Below are 19,723 nucleotides of genomic sequence, written 5' to 3'. Positions count from 1 at the left end.
AATAAAACCACAGAGATTGCAGACTGAAAACAATCCACTCTGTTTACAATGTGTGCACTGGCATAAACTCTGTAATACAGTGGCAAACCGGGAATAAGGGGCAGAGTGTCAGCCAAGTAATCACTTGGCCAGGGTGTATACGCCAGGCCATAGAGACATCCCAGCATCCACACTGCATGCAGCACTGGACACATACAGAGACACCACAGCGTTGGCACTGCGTGGCAGGAATTAATGGCAAAGTCCAAAACTCCCGCTGACCTTAAATGATGACTGTAAAGCTTCTGAAAATGTGTCAACTTCCCATCTACTCAATATTTCATAAAGCAGCTCTGCCTGTCAAGCGCTGCCATACAGTTCCGGGGCCAGTTGCACCAGCTGGACGTACAATGCGCTTTAAGTCGTGTGTAGAATTTATACCCGTTGCGCCATCGTGACGTAGTGCTACGTCTGAGACTAAATCTTACGCCTAGTCAAAGTCTGGTGTAAAGTGAAAAGTCATTATTTGCTCGGACATGATTCTTTTTTGATTATTGCAGAGGCCAACTGTAACATTTATGGTCAATTCAGGCAGGATAATGTGGCCTATAACCAATGGATATTATGGGGGAGGGGTCAAGCAACACAAGCAACGCACAAACTTTGCTCAAGAGTTATTAAAGTAAAAGTAAAAAAAAAACAAAAAAAAACAAAAAAAAAAAAAACACGGCTAACACTGCATTAACGGCACAAATTCTCTCAGAGACAACGAGAGATGAGTCTACTTTACCATGCTGATAACAGTATATAACTGTCTTAAATTGTTCCCTTAATATTTCTATTCCACATCTTGCTTGGATGGTATAAATGCTTGGAAATACCTAAGGTCTTTAATTCCACTCATCATTTGCAGCGTTCCTGCCATCCAATAATCACACTGAGTTTTGTGCTTAATTTTAATAAGAAATAAAGTATCAGCTTTCCAATTCTGTCAGTTCTATCTCAAAATATAATTTATGTGTTTTTTTTTTTCCAGCCACAGAAAGACGTCCGTAGGCTAAAATGCACAATTGTCACGCAAGTCACATTCACCTCAGGAAAGACATTAATTGTACATAAACTCGATAGTCAGCTAGAAAAAAAAAACAAAACAAAAAAAATCTAGAGAGAAGCATTGTATTACATCCATTATATATATATTTATTTAACCTGTCGCCTTTTTTTTTTAGTGTTAGTCTTAAGAAATGTCATGGGAATGTGCAGGGAGACCTCAGATACAAAGACATGGACTTGTTTGGAAATATTTAGTTAATGAAATTATTGTGCGGTAGTTTCACTCGTTATGATATCTTGATCAAATCAGTTATATATTAGTAGTTGTAGCCATTGCAGTGTGGATGTCGTCTCAGCTGTCACTGCGGGAGAATGTGTTGCGCGTAGTTGCCCCTGGTCGTAGTTTTAGCTGGTGCAACAAGTGTAAATATTTATCATAAAGTTGGACGTTGCAAAGCCCAGCGTAGGGCCTACACCCATCTTTTTTACGTCTAGCTGATGCAACTGGCCCGTGACTAACAGAAATGTTGCTGAAAAAGTCTTTGCATAAGATTGCAGTCACATTGTTCTCCACTGCAAGCTAAAGAACGGCTCTCCTCTACGCCTGCTCTCCCATTTGTCTCCTGCGTGTGTTGTTGTTCATTAAGGTCTCTGGCGTCATTCTGTTAGCGATCTCATTAGTGGCATCCTGCCAGTGGCAGATTGGAGCAGCTGCTGTGAGACCGCCTGCCCCTCTAACCAGAGACACCATGGACAGAGAACAAGCAGATGTGATGTCCTATGGGCTTACCAAACCTTTGGTGTAGAGTCTGGCTGTCTCCTGACACCCACATAAACTGGGCCACTTGGGTCGATTTAGGGCATGTATCACGATAGATGAACAGAAACAATGCCGGAAATGTTGTGCCGTGTTACTGCTTGAGGTCAGAGATTCAAGACAAAAGAGCCACTGCCGTGAAGCTAATTACCCATGATTCATGGCAGCAGCTTCTAAGGTTCGAAGACAATACTTCTGAATTATTACTCAGCGGATGACTGTGAGACTACAGCATTAGCGGTGAGATCACAGACAGAGGTTAGCCTGCAACTCTGATTTAGAAATCTCATCTAAATGGTTCCCTAAGAAAGATTATGGTTTTGCCAAAGCCACCAATAAAGTTTTATTGCTTACAAAATATCGACCACTCTCCACATCACCATCTTTAACTCTTAAACACTGATTAGGCAAGGCACAATTTGATGGTTTAGTTTTCATTTAGGGCTAGGTGATTTTTCCGATTTTATCGATTAATTTGAATTAAATATTTTGCCAGAATTTTATTTATTTATTTTTTTAAATTAAGGAAACTTAATTTTTAATAGAAATATCACCAAACATTAGAATTAGACAGTTTGATAATATGCTAATGATAACAGTAAAGAGAAAAAAAACAAAAAAACAATCCAATGCAGAACAATAGTAGTGGAATAGAAAAAAGAAAAAGTGCAAGAAGATGGGAGTGAACTTCTTTTATCTTGAGCGCCACATTTTTATAATGCAGTTACATGAGATGCTGCAAGAGATGAGAGTCAAACGCATCCATGTTTACATAGAAAAAAATGAAAAAGCAGTGCAATCGAATAAAAAAAAAAAAAAAAAAAAAAAAAAAAAAAAAAAAGTGAAGAACTACACTAATATTGCCAAAAGTATTCGCTCACCTGCCTTGACTCGCATATGAACTTAAGTGACATCCCATTCCTAATCCATAGGGTTCAATATGATGTCGGTCCACCCTTTGCAGCTATAACAGCTTCAGCTCTTCTGGGAAGGCTGTCCACAAGGTTTAGCAGTGTGTTTATGGGAAGCGCACTTGTGAGGTCACACACTGATGTTGGATGAGAAGGCCTGGCTCTCAGTATCCGCTCTAATTCATCCCAAAGGTGTTCTATCGGGTAGTTCGATCCACACCAGACTGTCATCCATGTCTTTATGGACCTTGCTTTGTGCACCGGTGCACAGTCATGTTGGAAGAGGAAGGGGCCAGCTCCAAACTGTTCCCACAAAGTTGGGAACATGGAATTGTCGAAAATGTCTTGGTATGCTGAAGCATTCAGGGTTCCTTTCACTGGAACTAAGGGGCCAAGCCCAGCTCCTGAAAAACAACCCCACACCATAATCCCCCCTCCACCAAATTTTACACTTGGCACAATGCAGTCAGACAAGTACCGTTCTCCTGGCAACCGCCAAACCCAGACTCGTCCATCAGACTGCCAGATGGAGAAGCGCGATTCGTCACTCCAGAGAATGCGTCTCCACTGCTCTAGAGTCCACACCACTGCATCCGACGCTTTGCATTGCACTTGGTGATGTATGGCTTGGATGCAGCTGCTCGACCATGGAAACCCATTCCATGAAGCTCTCTGCGCACTGTTCTTGAGCTAATCTGAAGGCCACATCAGTTTGGAGGTCTGTAGCGACTGACTCCGCAGAAAGTTCTCAGCATCCGCTGACCCCGCTCCATCAGTTTACGTGGCCTACCACTTCGTGGCTGAGTTGCTGTCGTTCCCAAACGCTTCCACGTTCTTATAATACAGCTGACAGTTGACTGTGGAATATTTAGGAGCGAGGAAATTTCACGACTGCACTTGTTGCACAGGTGGCATCCTATCACAGTTCCACGCTGGAATTCACTGAGCTCCTCAGAGCGACCCATTCTTTCACAAATGTTTGTAAAAACAGTCTGCATGCCTAGGTACTTGATTTTATACACCTGTGGCCATGGAAGTGATTGGAACACCTTATTCCGATTATTTAGATGGGTGAGCGAATACTTTTGGCAATATACTTTATGTCTGATATTTTATGTTTCCATCATGGTGACAGACTGAAAGTTGCTGTTCATTGTTTTGACAAAAGATTTATGGTTATAAATAGTCTACTGGCATTACACCTTCAATCATTTTGAATTTAAATTAGCTTGACTTTTGAGATTTTTTTAAAAAAGCATTTTCCTTGCATTATTTCTGAACATATAATATGTATAAGACAAGTTTGTACAAGATGTAGCTGAAGTTCATGCATCTTTTCTGCAAAGATGTTTAACAAGCGATTTTAAAAAGTTACTTGAATCACGTTGTAGTTACACTTTCAAGCTGACTAGTTAAAAATTGTAAAAATTGAGAATCAGTCAAACGTTCTGGAAATAAAACGTTCTAAAACATTTCAACTTAAATACTATAGCATTGACAAAAAAGCAACATAAATGTTATAAAAATGGTTCAAATGGCCATATAAGTCACACAAAAGCTTTTTGTTTGGATCAAATCAAAATATTTATATCATCTGATACAGATACGATTTTGTTTATATTTAAAGGAGAAGTCCACTTCCAGAACAACAATTCACAGATAATGTACTCACCCCCTTGTCTTGTCTTGCTCTCCCTGAACTCTGTGTATTCTGACCAATTAAAAACCACTGCATGGACTTTTATCAGTATAGGGTAGATTTGTACATACACTGCCAACACACATTAATGTTCAAACAACATGTAAAAGTGAACTTCGTATGCGATGACCAGAAATTTTGATGGTGAGTAAATGACAATTTTCATTTTTGGATGAACTATCCCTTTAACTAACATGTTTTGTGTGTTCATGAGAGAAGTGCTGTCTGATTCATAAATAAATCTTTATTTTGAGAAAAAAAAAGAACAGTTTAAATACTCATTCACAAATTGAAACTGAATGAACACTTAGGAGCAGTTTATATACAAATCCAAATCATTTCAGTGCTTCTGCTACAGCTATTGGCAATGAGTGTAAATCAATTACAAAGATAGACTGTGGCATCCCTGGCTGCTGGGTGCGTTCAGCATTACTCATTCTACAGGCACATGGCTATAAACAGAACTGACAGTGTGAAAACAATTTAGCTGTGATTAGCTTTCACCACCCTTGTCATGTTCACAAGTGCCAGGAATGCTACAATGACTAAATCCCAAGTAGTGTCTTCCACTAAATCCGGGGTCAAAAAAAGAACAGAAAAGAGGATTGTGTCTTTATGGACACAGCAGAATGTCAAAGTCTGACTTAAATTATGACTGCTAAAAAGCAACAAAGAAATACATTTGTTGGTCAATCACTTCCTATTTTACCACAGGACCGTTGAATGCTTGATTGTGATTACTTGACGATCAACTAATTATGTGGAAACATATAAGGAACGTGAATATATGCAACTCGTATTGTTCCAAACCTGTGTGACATTGCATTTTTGGTTGAATTATTCCTTTAAGATGCACTGTAAAAAGGAAGAGGCCTTTTAGTGTTCGCTCAAATTACGCCCACTTTCATTTCAGCTGAGTAAACAGAATAATGGTACATTAGCCTTGTTAATGAAAGCAGAAGCGTTGATCACTCTAATTCAATCCAAGCATTAAAGTGCAACTGTATATTTAAAAGAAAAAAAAAAAAAAAAAAAAAAAAAACGCTGTACAGAATAGCTGCTCTCCAATTCAGCAAAGATCAGAGATCAGACCACTTCACTAGAACATCACCGTCATTACAGACACACTTAAAAGTAGACCAGACACACACTTACATGATTGTGTGCACATGGACTTGTCTCAGAGGCAATTCATCCTTTTTGATCAACAGTAAAAGACAGGTGTTTTTTTTCTGTGGTATGGGAAGTCAATGTCTACGAAGATGAAAAGATGCTTATGTGTAGCATAAATGTAAAAGAAGCTCTTCCTTTGGAAGGTGAGTATCTACTTTCTGTATTTCCAGGATCAGGTAACTGGACCTTGGTAAACCAGCCCTTTCAAAACAGCACAGCCGCATCTACAATTACAGTCAGGCTGAAATACAGAGAGAGAGAGATAGAGAGAGGACAAGCCAAGACTGCAGGACAAAATCATCTAGTCATTTCATGACTGAAGGACTGGTCATTAAAGGAGAAGTCCACTTCCAGAACAAAAATTGACAGATAATGTACTCACCCCCTTGTCATCCAAGATGTTCATGTCTTTCTTTCTTCAGCCGTAAAGAAAATGTTTTTTGAGGGAAACATTTCAGGATTTTTCTCCATATATGGTGCCCTGAGTTTGAACTGCCAAAATGCAGTTTAAAAGCGGCTTTAAACAATCCGAGCCGAGGAAGAAGGGTCTTATCTAGTGAAACGATCGGTTATTTCCTAAATAATAATAATAAAAAAAAAAACACAATTTAAATATTTTTTAATCTCAAACACTCGTCTTGTGTTTCTGTCCTTGAACTCAGTGTACTATGGTTCATGACAGTTAGGGTATGTCAAAAAACTCAGATAGTATTTTCTCCCTCAACTTCAAAAATCATTTCAAAATCATCCTACATCACTGCAGAAGTACCGACCCAGTCTTTGCAAAGTGAATATGCAAAGATCATCAAACACTCTTAACAAAAAAGGTAAAACAGCGATATAAGGCGATTTTGAAGTTGAGGGAGAACATAAGATGTGAGTTTTTTGACAAACCCTAACTGTCATGAACCGGAAAAAAACAGTTCAGGCAGAGCGAGACAAGACGAGCGTTTGACATTTAAAAAAAAAAAAAAAAAAAAAAAAAAAAAAAAATATATATATATATATATATATATATATATATAAATTGTATTATTTTTATGAAAATAACCAATCGTTTCGCTAGATAAGACGATAAGACCCTTCTTCCTCGGCTGGGATCGTTTATAATAGCTTTTGGGATCATTTGAAACCGCATTTAAACTGAATTTTGGAAGTTCAAACTCAGGGCACCATAGCAGTCCATTATATATACAGACAAAAATCCTGAAATGTTTCCCCTCAAAAAACAATTTCTTTACGGCTAAAGAAAGAAAGACATGGACATCCTGGAAGACAAGGGGGTGAGTACATTATCTGTCAATTTTTGTTCTGGAAGTGAACTTTTCCTTTAAATGCGAGGCATGTTTAAAGAAACTTCAACTCACATGCGTTTTTCTCATTTAAATTTGATATTTGCTTTTCCGTTTTTTTATGCTCCGTCTCCTAGTGCCACACTAACTGTAGTTACAGATATAGTGCCAAGGGACCCAGTCCTGAGGGTTCTTATTCCCAGAAAGCTAACGCAATTATGAGTTTCAGATTTGCAATTCATGAGCTGAATAAAAGGAGACATTTATTCAAGTTGGCATAAAATTAAATGGGAACGATTTCATCCATGTATAGTTTTCATTTTAATATATTTTTTTTATTTATTATTTTTATTAAAAATAATGGTGCAAATTTAAATCATCTTAACTCGATCTTCCAGTGAAACAACAGACCTCTCTCTGGTGATGTATGCTGGATTTTCTCCAATAATTTAGCATGCATGAACTCCACCTGCTTCTCACAAAAGTTTGCAAACTCACATTCAGATCTGCTTCCATCTAAACCACCAATGCATTAAAACAAGACCTACTTATCATTTCTTTCTTTTTTGATCCATTTCAAGTGAAGAAATACAGAAAAAAATAACAATTAACACAACTGGTTCTATAATACTGCTTAATGATAAACCGAATAATTTGTTATTCACAAGTAGCTTACTTCATGCATTTAATGTAGTGAAAGAAACCCAAAAATGATTCAAACTAAATTTGCAGCCACTGAGATTAACAACTTAACTCTTTCCCCTCCACTGACGAGATATCTCTTAGGGCCCTATGAAATCGGTTTTATTTTTTCCCAAATTCCGTTTTATTTTTTTCCAAATTCCGTTTTAATTGTTCTGGACTACTTTTTAATGGTTAAATTAAATTTTACTAATCAAAGAGTATGTCTACTTAATTAAAATCATGAAAATTGTACAATTTCACATCAATTTAATACAGGTTTCACAAAAATGACGTTTAGGGCTCTATGAAATGTTTTATTTTTTCCTCACCATATGCATACTTCATTTATTCAAAATTATTCTTAAAATAGCCTTATGAAAGGTTTTCTACCCTCAGAAATTCTGTGTTGTGTATTTTAAATGTTCTGGTTATCAAATGAAGGCATAAAACATTAATTTCATTTATCTTTTAATTACTGAAAATTAAGCAAACTTTTTTTTGGCAAACAAAGGGGAATTTACTATTAAAATTAAAACATGGAAGAAATGTTGCGAGATTATACTCTAAAAAATAATGATTGTTTTATTTTAGTAGTAGTAGTAGTAGTAGTAGTAGTAGTAGTAATAGTAATATATATCTGGCACAGTGTCTTCAAGTTAAACCAGACTTTTATTTTGACGGGTTGTCGTGTCTACCTTTACATTTTTGTGTGTGTATGATATAACACTAGTTTTCCTAAAATGGAACGGTCAAATGCTCATGAAGTGACTCTCAGCAGATATTGTTTATGTATTTATGTCCTCATTTAGTAAGAGGACAGACGCTGAAATCAAGAGTCACGCACGTTTCAGTGTGTGTAGTATACAAAACCGCTCGTCTGCTACATTCATTAAAGCAGAGACACGCAGAACATGCAGGATTCACATTTAAATGGTATTTTTGGGGCGTAATATTTGCAGATATTTACAGATACTAGTCTATATTGTGGTTTGATTTAAGTGTAATGACCTACCTTTGATTAATTCATTCAAACTTTGACAAATTCCGTGACATTCTGCGTTAAATTCCGTTTTTATGACTGGATTCCGCGATTCCGTCCACGTTTTCCGCATCGCGAAAATCATAGGGCCCTACTAACTGCATTGCTTCATCTCTTCATGAAGCATTAAACATGTTCACTGGAGCTAAACAGCATGTAAATATCAAGGTAATCCTGCTGTTAACAGTACAAAGTTAGTGTTATTGTGAGGCGTGCATTGCTGGGGCTCTCATTTATCCTAATGGTGTGAGAGAACTGACTCATCTGCTACAAGCTGTGCCACCTAGTCAGCCGTTCCCAGATCAAACAAACAGGGCTTAGTGACACTCACTCATGTCTGAAACGATATGCTGCTACAGACAAGATTCTGATCCACAGAGCCTAACGTGCCAGCTGGTTTTAGTTGTTAGCTCTGAGTATGTCTGTAACAAAAGGATTGTGATGTCAATTAAAAGACTAAAACAACTGAACATGCAGCTCATTCGACAAAGCATGTAGAAACATTCTGAAGGCAGGCTTGAGTGCCAAGACTATAAAATTAAGGTCTTTTTCCACACTAAATGCTATTAATACAATTAGGATTATGAAAGAAAATGACTCCAGCAAGCTTCCATTTCTAGCAGGATTGCTGTCTGACAACTGCTTTTTTCCTGGAAAGTGATCAGATAGGTGCCGACAGATAAACAACAGCTCTGCCCGTAAGGAACCTCAGTTCCACCAGTCTACTTCTCCAGGAATCCAGTGGAGGCCATGAGCTCTGTTATCCCATGGGGGACGCCACCAGAAATAGAAGCAGGCGTGGATTGATGGAGGACTGTGGGGAGCACAGCCAATGGAAATTAAGGAACCAGAGAAAACACACAACAGCTGTCACTCAGGGAGGTTGTTGGCATAGCAATGGGAGGAGGAAGAGCCGTGTAAACCAAGCAATAGCACAACAGAGAAAACAAGTGCGATCTGTCCAGCAATGTGCTTGGGATACACCAATATCCCTTCCGTCTATCTATATAATAATTAAAACAACAGTGCAGGAAATAGTCCAAACAATGCGGAAACTCTCGTTCTTTTAATAAACAAAACAAACTTTATTTTAGATTATCAGCAAAAAGATCCCAAGAAAACTCACTGTCCTACTTGTGGTTCACTACCCATAAAAAGACAGTGGGCTGCAAAAATTGTGTGTTTTTTTTAAGCCAAAACTTCGAAACGTGTTAGCATTTTAGTACATCTGATTCCATCATCCTCAAGTCAGTGGGTTTTTCGTTAAAAATTTTAAGCATTTTGAAAGGGGGTGGCTAACAAGTGACTAAAGGGGACTACAGAGGTTAAACAGCAGTCAAACATTAAAGCTTTAAAGCATTAAACAGCAAACCGAACAGGTAAACTCATCTGCTATGTTTACAATCACACACCTGCAAACTATAACTCAAATTTTCAGGATAAAAATGTATTTATACATTAAGATTGATAGAGTATTAAAAGCTTAATGGTAGTGATATTGAGGTCATGCAATTGTGGTGTAGCTCATATAGGGCCCTATGATTTGTGCAATGTGGAAAACACAGATGGATTCACGGAATTCAGAATGGAATTTGAAAAATGGAATTTACCATATAATACTGAACGTCATGGAAATTTCCAAATTTGGGATGGATGAATCAAATAAGAGTACATGGGCTGGTAATATCTGTGACGTCAAGTCTAAGTGGGAAAAAGACTTGGAGTGCTTATTCACTGATGACGAATGGAAAACAATATGTGAGGAAGCTCAGAGTTTCTCTATCAATAGCCACCATAAATTTATCCAATTTAATGTGATGCATAGAATTTATTACACCACAGTTAGATTGCACTCCTTTAAAAGCTCCTACTTAGAGCTCTGTCGTAGATGTAAAGCAGATAGAGGGACTCTCCTACATATGCCTTGGAACAATATTGGAAAGAGGTCTTGGAGAGCCTAGGCTTACCCTTTTAGGGGATACCACACTACTTGATTAACAAAGGGCTAATTTGAGATTTGTTAGGCTAGACCTACTAGCAGCCATAAAATGTATAACTTTGAGACGGAAGGATTTTAAACCACCTTCTACTTCTATGTGGATTGAAGTAGTATCATCTTATATACCTTTGGAAAAAATTGCATTTCGTTTAAAAAAAAGAATCAAGTCAGCTTCAGGCAGCTTCCTTTCTTATGTGGGTTTAACAGGACAGAATACTTAGATTGCATCTAACTTTCTATGTTTTCTTTTTTAAATTTTATTCATGGTTTATTTGTGGCACTATGGGTTGGAAGTCTGGGGCATGTTATAGGGCAGTATATGTGGGGATGATCTATTTAGATTATTCTGTATTTTATATGTTGTTTAACTTAAAAAAAAGCCCAATAAACAATGTTCAAAAAGATACGAGTACATGAACACAAACAATCTAGAATTGCTCAGAGTCACTTCAAGTGCATTTTACCATTTCCTTTGAGAAAAACTATCATCATAAAGGTCTCCACATCAACTCGTCAAAATAAACGTTTGGTTTAACTTGAAGAAACTGTGACAGAAATATATTACTTAATGTAATGATACTACTATTACTAAAAAAATATTAAACATTTTAAAGAATATTTACCATAGAAATTAATTACCAGAAAAATTTACAAAAAATTACTTAGCAAAAAAATGTAAATATACAACACAATATTTCTGGGAAAAAAAAAAAAAAGGAAAAATAAAAAAGTCGTTTTTTTTTATAAAATCAATTAATTATGGTTGATTTTGATGATTAAAATGTAATGAAACTATTAAAATGGAATCAAGAAAATTACTGGAAAACAAAAAAAAAAAAAAAATTAGGGATGCACGATATTATCGGACTGATATCGGAATCGGCCGATAATGACTTCAAATGTAAATATCGGCATCGGCCCGATATGAAAAATTATGCCGATAAGATGAATATGTTAACTCACATGTGCTAAGGGTGTGCTAGGGATTAGATCATGTCAGCAGTGTGGCTCATTCTTGAAGCAAAGTTTTGACTGAATGAGGAGTAGATTCACTGTTTTGGATCACTGCATTTAAACAGAATACACATACAGAATGATGCATAGCAATAGCACGTGCAGTGGCAGCAGTGGCTGTAGGAGAAAACGCGCCGTTGTTCCATTTGGGATAATTTACTGTTGCCTGTTTCATATCCAGTCACTAGATCGTTAAATGCACATTTTAAATGGTTTTATGGTGCTCTTTGTTGTATTTTGAAACCCAATGGCTGTGTTTGCACATGACATGGTCTGCATTTAAAATAAAAAGTAATTACGGCGCGCGGTCAGTGAATTCTCTTTCTTCGGCGGCGCAACGGCAAAACACACTGTTGCTCATATGAAACATTTTTCGTGAATATGACAAAAGTGAGGTACAAAGCATTCTTTATAAGTTAAATAATTGGTTAGCAGGCAAATGTTAGTAGCGACCATACTTTTGGATTCATGCTGTTCGAGACAATACATTTAAAGCCATAAGCGGCTATGTGTCCTGTTTTCCCGGTTGGTCACGAATTGCCACAAACTTAATAATATTTATAGTTTCTTTTCACAAATCATCACCGTCTCACCCTTTAATTTCGCAGGTTTGTTTTCTTGTCATTTACTTTTAATCCATGTTGTCGTATCATTTATGCGGGTAAACTGCGTGTGGGAAATAAAAGATTTTTTGGCAATAAATTAAGAATTCGTTAATACGACTTTTCCCTTATTTTACAAATTAATAAATTAATAAAACGTAGGAACGAATTAACAAGTTGTAGGAAATAATTATGTTCGTGTCCCGCAGCCCTGTCAGAGCGCAGTGCACCGTATAAAATAATTAGAAATTATAATTAAACATGACTTAGAGACTACATTTCTATTACTTTCTTTCCATGTTGAATGCCTTTGTATTGCAGGGCTCTAGACTGATCAAAACTGTCACTTTTTTTTTTTTTTGAAATGTGCAAGTTAAAATTTGACGTGGTCGCACTGCTCCATAAAGCGCGGGTTACAGAGTTACAAAGCCGTGGCATATTCAGGATTTCACTGATCACGCGAAGAGTAGTTTTCGTTGTGAGCGCTTCGGGTGTAGAGCCTGGTTTGTATTTGTAGTGTCAGCACGAGCCAGGTGGTGACGGCAAAAAGGACGCGACTATTCTGGAAACGATGGCGGACGGAGGATTTGGTTTTCGAGTAGGGTAAAAGACCGCTTGTTAAACCAGAGAAGGTAAACATGTTGGTATTCTTGTGCAAAAAAAGTGTACTGTTTTGCCAGTTGGTCACGAATTGCGACATAACTTAATATTTTTATTTTCCCAAATCCTCACCGTCTCACCCTTTAATTTCTTAGGTTTATTTTCTTGTCATTCACTTTTAATCCATGTTTTCGTATCTCTTACTGTGATAAATTGCGGGTGGGAAATAAAATATTTCGTGGGAATAAATTAACAATTCATTAATACTACATATTAATTCGTTCCCTCATTTTACAAATTAATAAATTAATAAATCATAGGAACGAATTAAGAAATTGTAGCAATGAATTATGTCCTGTTCATGTCCCGCAAAGCACCCTCACAGTCACCCAGTTTAGTTCTACGTTTCTGTTTTAGTTTTGAAATGTTGTATTCAGATTGCGAATTCGAAAGTGAAAGCATCCGAAGTTCGGCTTATAACATAGCAAAAGTGAACTTAATTCACAAAATTCAGATCATAAATAATGCTAGTCTACTGATGAAAAAGAAGGGATTGAATGTAAACCACTCATTACTATTTATTTAATCCTAACAAATAAGTTATTGTTAAAAACTAACTTTCCAAATAAAATTATATATATCGGTATCGGTATCGGCCAAAATTAGATGAAAAAATATCGGCATATCGGATATCGGCAAAAATCCAATATCGTGCATCTCTAAAAAAAATGCCTACAATTTCTGTACAGTATAATTACCCAATGATATAATTGCAAGACAAAGCACTGAAATATATTTTGTCCTCCCATCTCGTATTTAGGGGTTTCGTAGTACATGTAATTTCTTTCCTGAACACGGTGTGATCGCATTCGGACACATCCCAAATGGGAAGTGTAAAGTATTTTAGATTTATTAGGAAGTTAATAGTTAATAGAAAACACTGATTGATTTGAATCGTGATTTAAAAAAAAAAAAAAAAAAAAAAAAAAAAAAAAAAAAAGTTGTAATCGAATCGTGACCCCAAGGATCTATTTTAACCGTGAGGTACCGAAAGATTTTACTTCTAACAACCTTATTTATTTAGGCTTCAAAATTCAAAAGTTCATTTTTGAAGATTATCATGATAAACAAAATGTGAATCAAAAACTTTTGTTGATCACTGAGCTTATCGTCTGCAGTAACTCTAAAGTAAACTTAAAAAAAAAAAAAAAAAAAAAAAATCATATCGGGAACCAGAATGATGCAAACTTCCAGGTTGGAAATATATATTATATTATATTATATTATATTATATTATATTATATTATATTATATTACATTATATTATATTACATTATATTACATATTTCATTTCAGTGCTCTATTGAGCAAGACCTCTTCATGATTCACGCTCCTTACAAGGAACAAAAACAGATTTTGGCTAAGTCACATGTCTGGATAGATTTTCATAATCTATGCATTTGAGTGCTTCATTAAAACACCCATGTGATGTAACCTTGACAGAGAAACATCTCCACTGCAGGAGTGAAATAAAGCAGATCAAACAAGTCCTGCTGAGAATCGTCCTCATGGGGACAGATATGAGCAGACTCTAAAACACATCCAGGTGTGCTGGTAAGCTGCATCAGCATGTATGCCAAATGCTTCTAATGGCATCCGAAATAACAGCTCACACTGCTTTGGTAAATGAAGGGTTCACAGTGATGGAATGCCTCTCCTTGACAAACCCAGACATCTAATTTCATGAGACAGTGGCTGTGAAAATGGACAGGGACAGATTAGCATGGTTTAACCATGGAGGGGGGAAGAAATAAATAAATTTGAAAAAAAAAAAAGCACATTGACCCTAATGCTAGCTATGGCGCAGCTGAACTTCTGGTGTCTCGAGATCAAATCTCGCCCCATGGACATTTCCCGATCCTTATGTGAAAGGATAACTGGAAATGGAGTTTTTCCATTGAAGAAAGCATTCTTATGGATTATGGACTTTTTTCACTTTGGCCAGAAGTAGCGGTTTAAAGTTAATGATGTATTTGTTTCTTACTTAACAGGATGTAATTAATGGACTGGAGTTGTGTGGATTACTTGGGGATTATTGTAGTTTTTCTTTAGCTGTTTGGACTCTTATTCTGACGACACCCATTCACTGCAGAGGATCCATTGGCGAGCAAGTGTTGTAATGCTATATTTCTTCATTGGATTTGGAGAAACAAATTCATCTACATCAGGGATGGTGTGAGATTGAGTCAGGTTTCAGCAAATTTTCATTTTTGGGAGAACTATACAGAAAAGATCATTGAAACCTGAAATATTTCATAACGCTTTCATAAAAACATAGTAGAAACAGTCAGTATAAATAAATAAATTAAAAAACAAAACAAAAAAAAAAAAAACATAAAAACATTGATCAAGGTGCATAAATAGAACATCAAATATGGTAAAACGGAAGCTTAAATATGCGTATTTGACACACAAGAACAAACTTCACTGGGTTTTACTAAAACCTACATTTAATATTAAAAGATAAACTATAAAATATTAAATGTATAGTAGGATTAGTGAAAAAACAGCATAAAATGTTAAATAGAGAACATTTCAAAAGAAAGTGAATATTTGTTTTCTAAAAACATAACAACCCATAAACAATTTATAGGACTGCAATGAGGAGATGTTATTGTAACTAGCAGACTCTGGGTTATTTTCAGGCACCCAAAAAACAAAACAAAAAAAAAAAAAAAAAAAAAGAGTAGGATTTATTTTAAAATAGTACATTGTATTTAGAAATACCTACATTTATCGAACAATTACACTACATATCTGAAGTCTCCCCACCTCAATTATTACGCCCTTTACAGTATCCTACTCAAGGCACAAAAATATCAAAATAATCCTGATGATACACTGAAAAATAAAGCTATTAAAACTGAACCACTGGAAGATACAGTAAACACCTCTGCACATGATGCCTTATTGCTTAAATATATCATAACTGCTGTTTATAGCTAATAACCATCAGCTGGCAGAAAAATAGCAGCTCGGCCAACACGGCCCAAGGAATTTTTTTTAATTTGGCCCACTTGCTGGTGAACAGCCCTGCACTAGAGCATCTGGACTCGTGTCACTAATCAGATGGCTTTGCTGGTACTGTTGTATCTCTTGCAGTATTTTGGGAAACTGGGTTAGAAACCCTTTTACAAAACACATGCAGAGATGCCCAAAGCCCTGTTGCATTTATGGCAATACAGTGTTATCCATTTAAAACTGATCCAAAGATCAGTTTAGAGAAACAGAGCACAGATTTTCATTCAGCAACATAAACATCGTACAGCCTCTCCTTGTCTGAGAGACTAAAGTCCAAACGGGCTGATCCTGGATCATGGAAGTTGAACTCAGCACTTCAGAGTGCTGAACAGCGTTAAAACAAACAAAACAAAACACTAAACAAAAAGATCACTCAGTACATAAAAATCAAATGTGCCCAATTTAATCGAATAGTCTGATTTTATGATGTATGGACTCGACATGACAGGACTAACGTTAGCTGGTGACGGTTAACAGTCTTCTACACATCCACGCTTCAAACAGTAATGAGGAAAGAGGCGGTAATGATACCGTTACCTTCCTCCATGGCTATTCTTGACAAAACAGCTCTATTTTTAAGTATTATGGACAGAGTGTCCCGTTATGTCTCATTCGTTTGTTTTCTCACGCTAGCCTGCTGTTAGCTCGCGTGCAGCACGGAACTGATGAACTCAGCGACTTTGTGAAATACATTAAAACAGCAGGACTTAAAAATGAAAAGATATCACTACTCACCGTTCAAGAAGACCAAATGTGGCGAATAAGAACTGGACGCAGGCGGAGACACTTGTACAGCGTGTTGTAGTCACTGGAAAGAGTGAGCGAGTGGCGGAGCTCTAGTAGCTTCCTCGCGCTGACGGAGGAGGAGCTCACGAGAACTGACAGACATTTAGCGAGTACGCGCACAGCCTCTGGACAGGTGGCGTTATGACTTGAAACAAAGTAGCAGTTTTAGCGTCGCTAAAACATTATAAAAAAGTTGGAAACGTCTTGAAAGAATCTCTTTTTCCAAAAAAATTGTATATATGCAAACTGTATAATATCCAAGGTACACTTTTTTTCTTATATTGTATTTTCAGAAAGTTTTGGAATATTTGTCCTCTCCCCAAATTTGTCACTACTATATAATTTAAATATAATGGTTGTATTGATCTATTAAGATCTTGCATATATATATATATATATATATATATATTGCTATTTTATTAACTTTTTTCAGAAGTAAATCAACAACAATTACATTTTTTAACAATATTTCAAGTGTAACTTGATATTTGTTGTATTTTGAATCCAAATTTTCTTTGTAAAAGACAAAAAGTTGATCATGCTGATTTCAAAGTTAAGGATTCATTAGTTTAAATATACATTGACCCAAACACCATCATAACATCTTAGTTGATAATTCAGTATACTTTATTTTTGACAAAACATTCCATGTTTCGGTAGTGACTGACAGTAATGCTTTGGTAGCAACAACATTTACAGAATTTTAATCCACATACTAAAACACCAGTGTTGGGGAAAGTTACTTTTAAAAGTAATGCATTACAATTTTGCGTTACTCCATGAAAAAGTAACTAATTACATTACTTAGTTACTTTTTATGGAAAGTGCATTACTAGTGCAAAAATGCATTACGTTACTTTTGTGTTACTTTAAATCTGGACAGGGCTTGCTTCTTTGTTTTTAATATAAAACAGTTCTAATGTAAAAGCCCTTTTACACCAAAGGTGAAATTAATTCACCTCAGGGTGAAAGAAAAGTACATTTATGCATGAGATCACTCTTCAACTATAAAAAAAAAAAAAAAAAAATGAAGCACAAATGTTAGTTTATCTAAAGTTATTTTTGCTTATTAGTATGGTTGAATTGCATCATCGAAGGTCAGCAGCAAAGACACTGATTAATAAAATGGGATTATAATACATAAAGGATATTTGTTTTATTTAACATATCTAATTATTGCATGGTTGCATCATAGTTCACTGTTTATATTCAGTTTGAGGAATACTTAATACTTAATCTGTTTTTTGTGAGTGAGATGAATTAATGCATGTTTACATTTAGTCTAGGATACAGTAACTTCATGTTTACTCCCAGTTTCCAGACAGGAGGTTTGTCAATCAATAAATGGGGAAAAAAGTAACTGGCGTTACTTATTTGAAAAAGTAACTCAGATATTTTCTTAGAAATTCAAAAGTAATGCGTTACTTTACTAGTTACTTGAAAAAAGTAATATTATTACGTAACTCACGTTACTTGTAATGCGTTACCCCCAACTAAAGTATTCGAAAATAAAAAAATAAAAAAATAAAAAAATAAATAAATAAATAAAACAACTGTACTAAAACTTTGTTTATTTCCCCCAAATAAGAGGATTATGTATTCTCTTTTGTCACTACCAAAACAATGATGACATGTTTCAGTTGTAGCTCATGCCAATCAGCACATGGTCAGCTAACACAGTTCTGAACAGCTGTACAGATATAAAAACGGAATGTTATGGAATAACTCCCAAAAAAGTGTGCTTAATTGCAGGGAAAAAAACGTTGTCTGTAATGACATTCCTTGAAGTTATACACAGATTTCCTGATACATGTAGGGGTGTAGTTAAAATCAGTAGTAGTCAATGGACTAAAACATACACTGTTTCGGTAGCGACATTAAAATGCAGGACACATTTTTTATTTATTTATTTATTTATTTTTTACATAAAATTTCATAATTTACACAAAATTTATAAAATACATATATATATATATATATATTTTTTTTTTTTGAAGAATCAAAACAGTACATTTAGAAACATCAATGGAAAAAATATAATTTATAAAAATTACTTACAAAAATGATTTCAATATCATTTTCATAAGTTGAAATTTAGGGGTTAGTGTCTTGGGACAGCTAACTCCCAATTGAAAGTACCCAATAAATGATGATTTTATATATATTATGCTTACTAATATTTTAAATATTACTGTGGATTTCAACAGACATTAGAAGGGTCTTACTAAACATCTAAGATTTGAACACTTTAGTGCTTTTTAAATGTGTTTTTGGTTGTGGGACAGCAGCACCAATTCTGTAGAAAGGCCTATACGTGAGAAAATGAACATTTTACACTGGCTAAATTTAATTCCATGTAACCATTAATTTAAAGGAGTCTTGACATGGATTTTTATTATTATTATTATTTGTTTTACTTTTTTTTGAGGGTTACTTATGTTAATAAAGTTTTTTGCACAAAAACACAAATATGTGGAAAAATTATTATTTTCAACCCCTCATCCTGACCCTCTGTCTAACACAACCTGTTTTTAAAAGCAGTGTCCTTTATACAGCTGCAGTCAGATCTAGTACCACTTCATCTTTAAACCGAACAAGCTATTTAAACCAAACGAGTCAAAGCGAACGTTCTTTCACTCGATTTGTCCTACTGAGGACAGACTCAAGCACATGGACTGTCAGACAATGAACGTGCATCTGTATACTGTATCCAGTGTAGACAAGATAGATATAATTGTAATTTCTATTTGCTTTTAACGCGACGTGACATTTCAGCACAATCAAGTGTCAGCTGTTAAAAGAGAAGTCCACTTCCAAAACAAAGATTCACATATAATGTACTCACCTCACCCTCTTGTCATCCAAGATGTTCATGTCTTTCTTTCTTCAGTCATAATGAAATGATGTTTTTTGAGGAAAACATTTCAGGATTTTTCTCCATATAATGGACTGATATGGTGCCTAGATTTTGATCTTTCAAAATGCAGTTTAAAT

The 19,723-nt window shown here is 35.6% G+C and overlaps 1 protein-coding gene across 2 annotated transcripts in view; it reads right to left on the bottom strand.

The window, feature by feature from the left end:
- The window catches only part of ndrg3b (ndrg family member 3b), a 78,161-nt gene extending 61,335 nt beyond the window's left edge, over positions 1–16,826 (bottom strand). The window contains exon 1 of one of the 2 annotated variants that reach the window (XM_051096096.1): positions 16,679–16,826. The gene's annotated coding sequence lies outside the window, so the exon portion shown is untranslated. The remainder of the gene's footprint in view (positions 1–16,678) is intronic. The other variant, XM_051096097.1, reaches the window with a different exon arrangement.
- Positions 16,827–19,723: the final 2,897 nt, after the last annotated feature.

Source organism: Labeo rohita, chromosome 23, assembly GCF_022985175.1.
Source record: "Labeo rohita strain BAU-BD-2019 chromosome 23, IGBB_LRoh.1.0, whole genome shotgun sequence".
Taxonomy (NCBI): Eukaryota; Metazoa; Chordata; class Actinopteri; order Cypriniformes; family Cyprinidae; genus Labeo; species Labeo rohita.
Note: the sequence above shows the minus strand (reverse complement) of the source record. Positions and strands in the feature narration are given on the sequence as shown.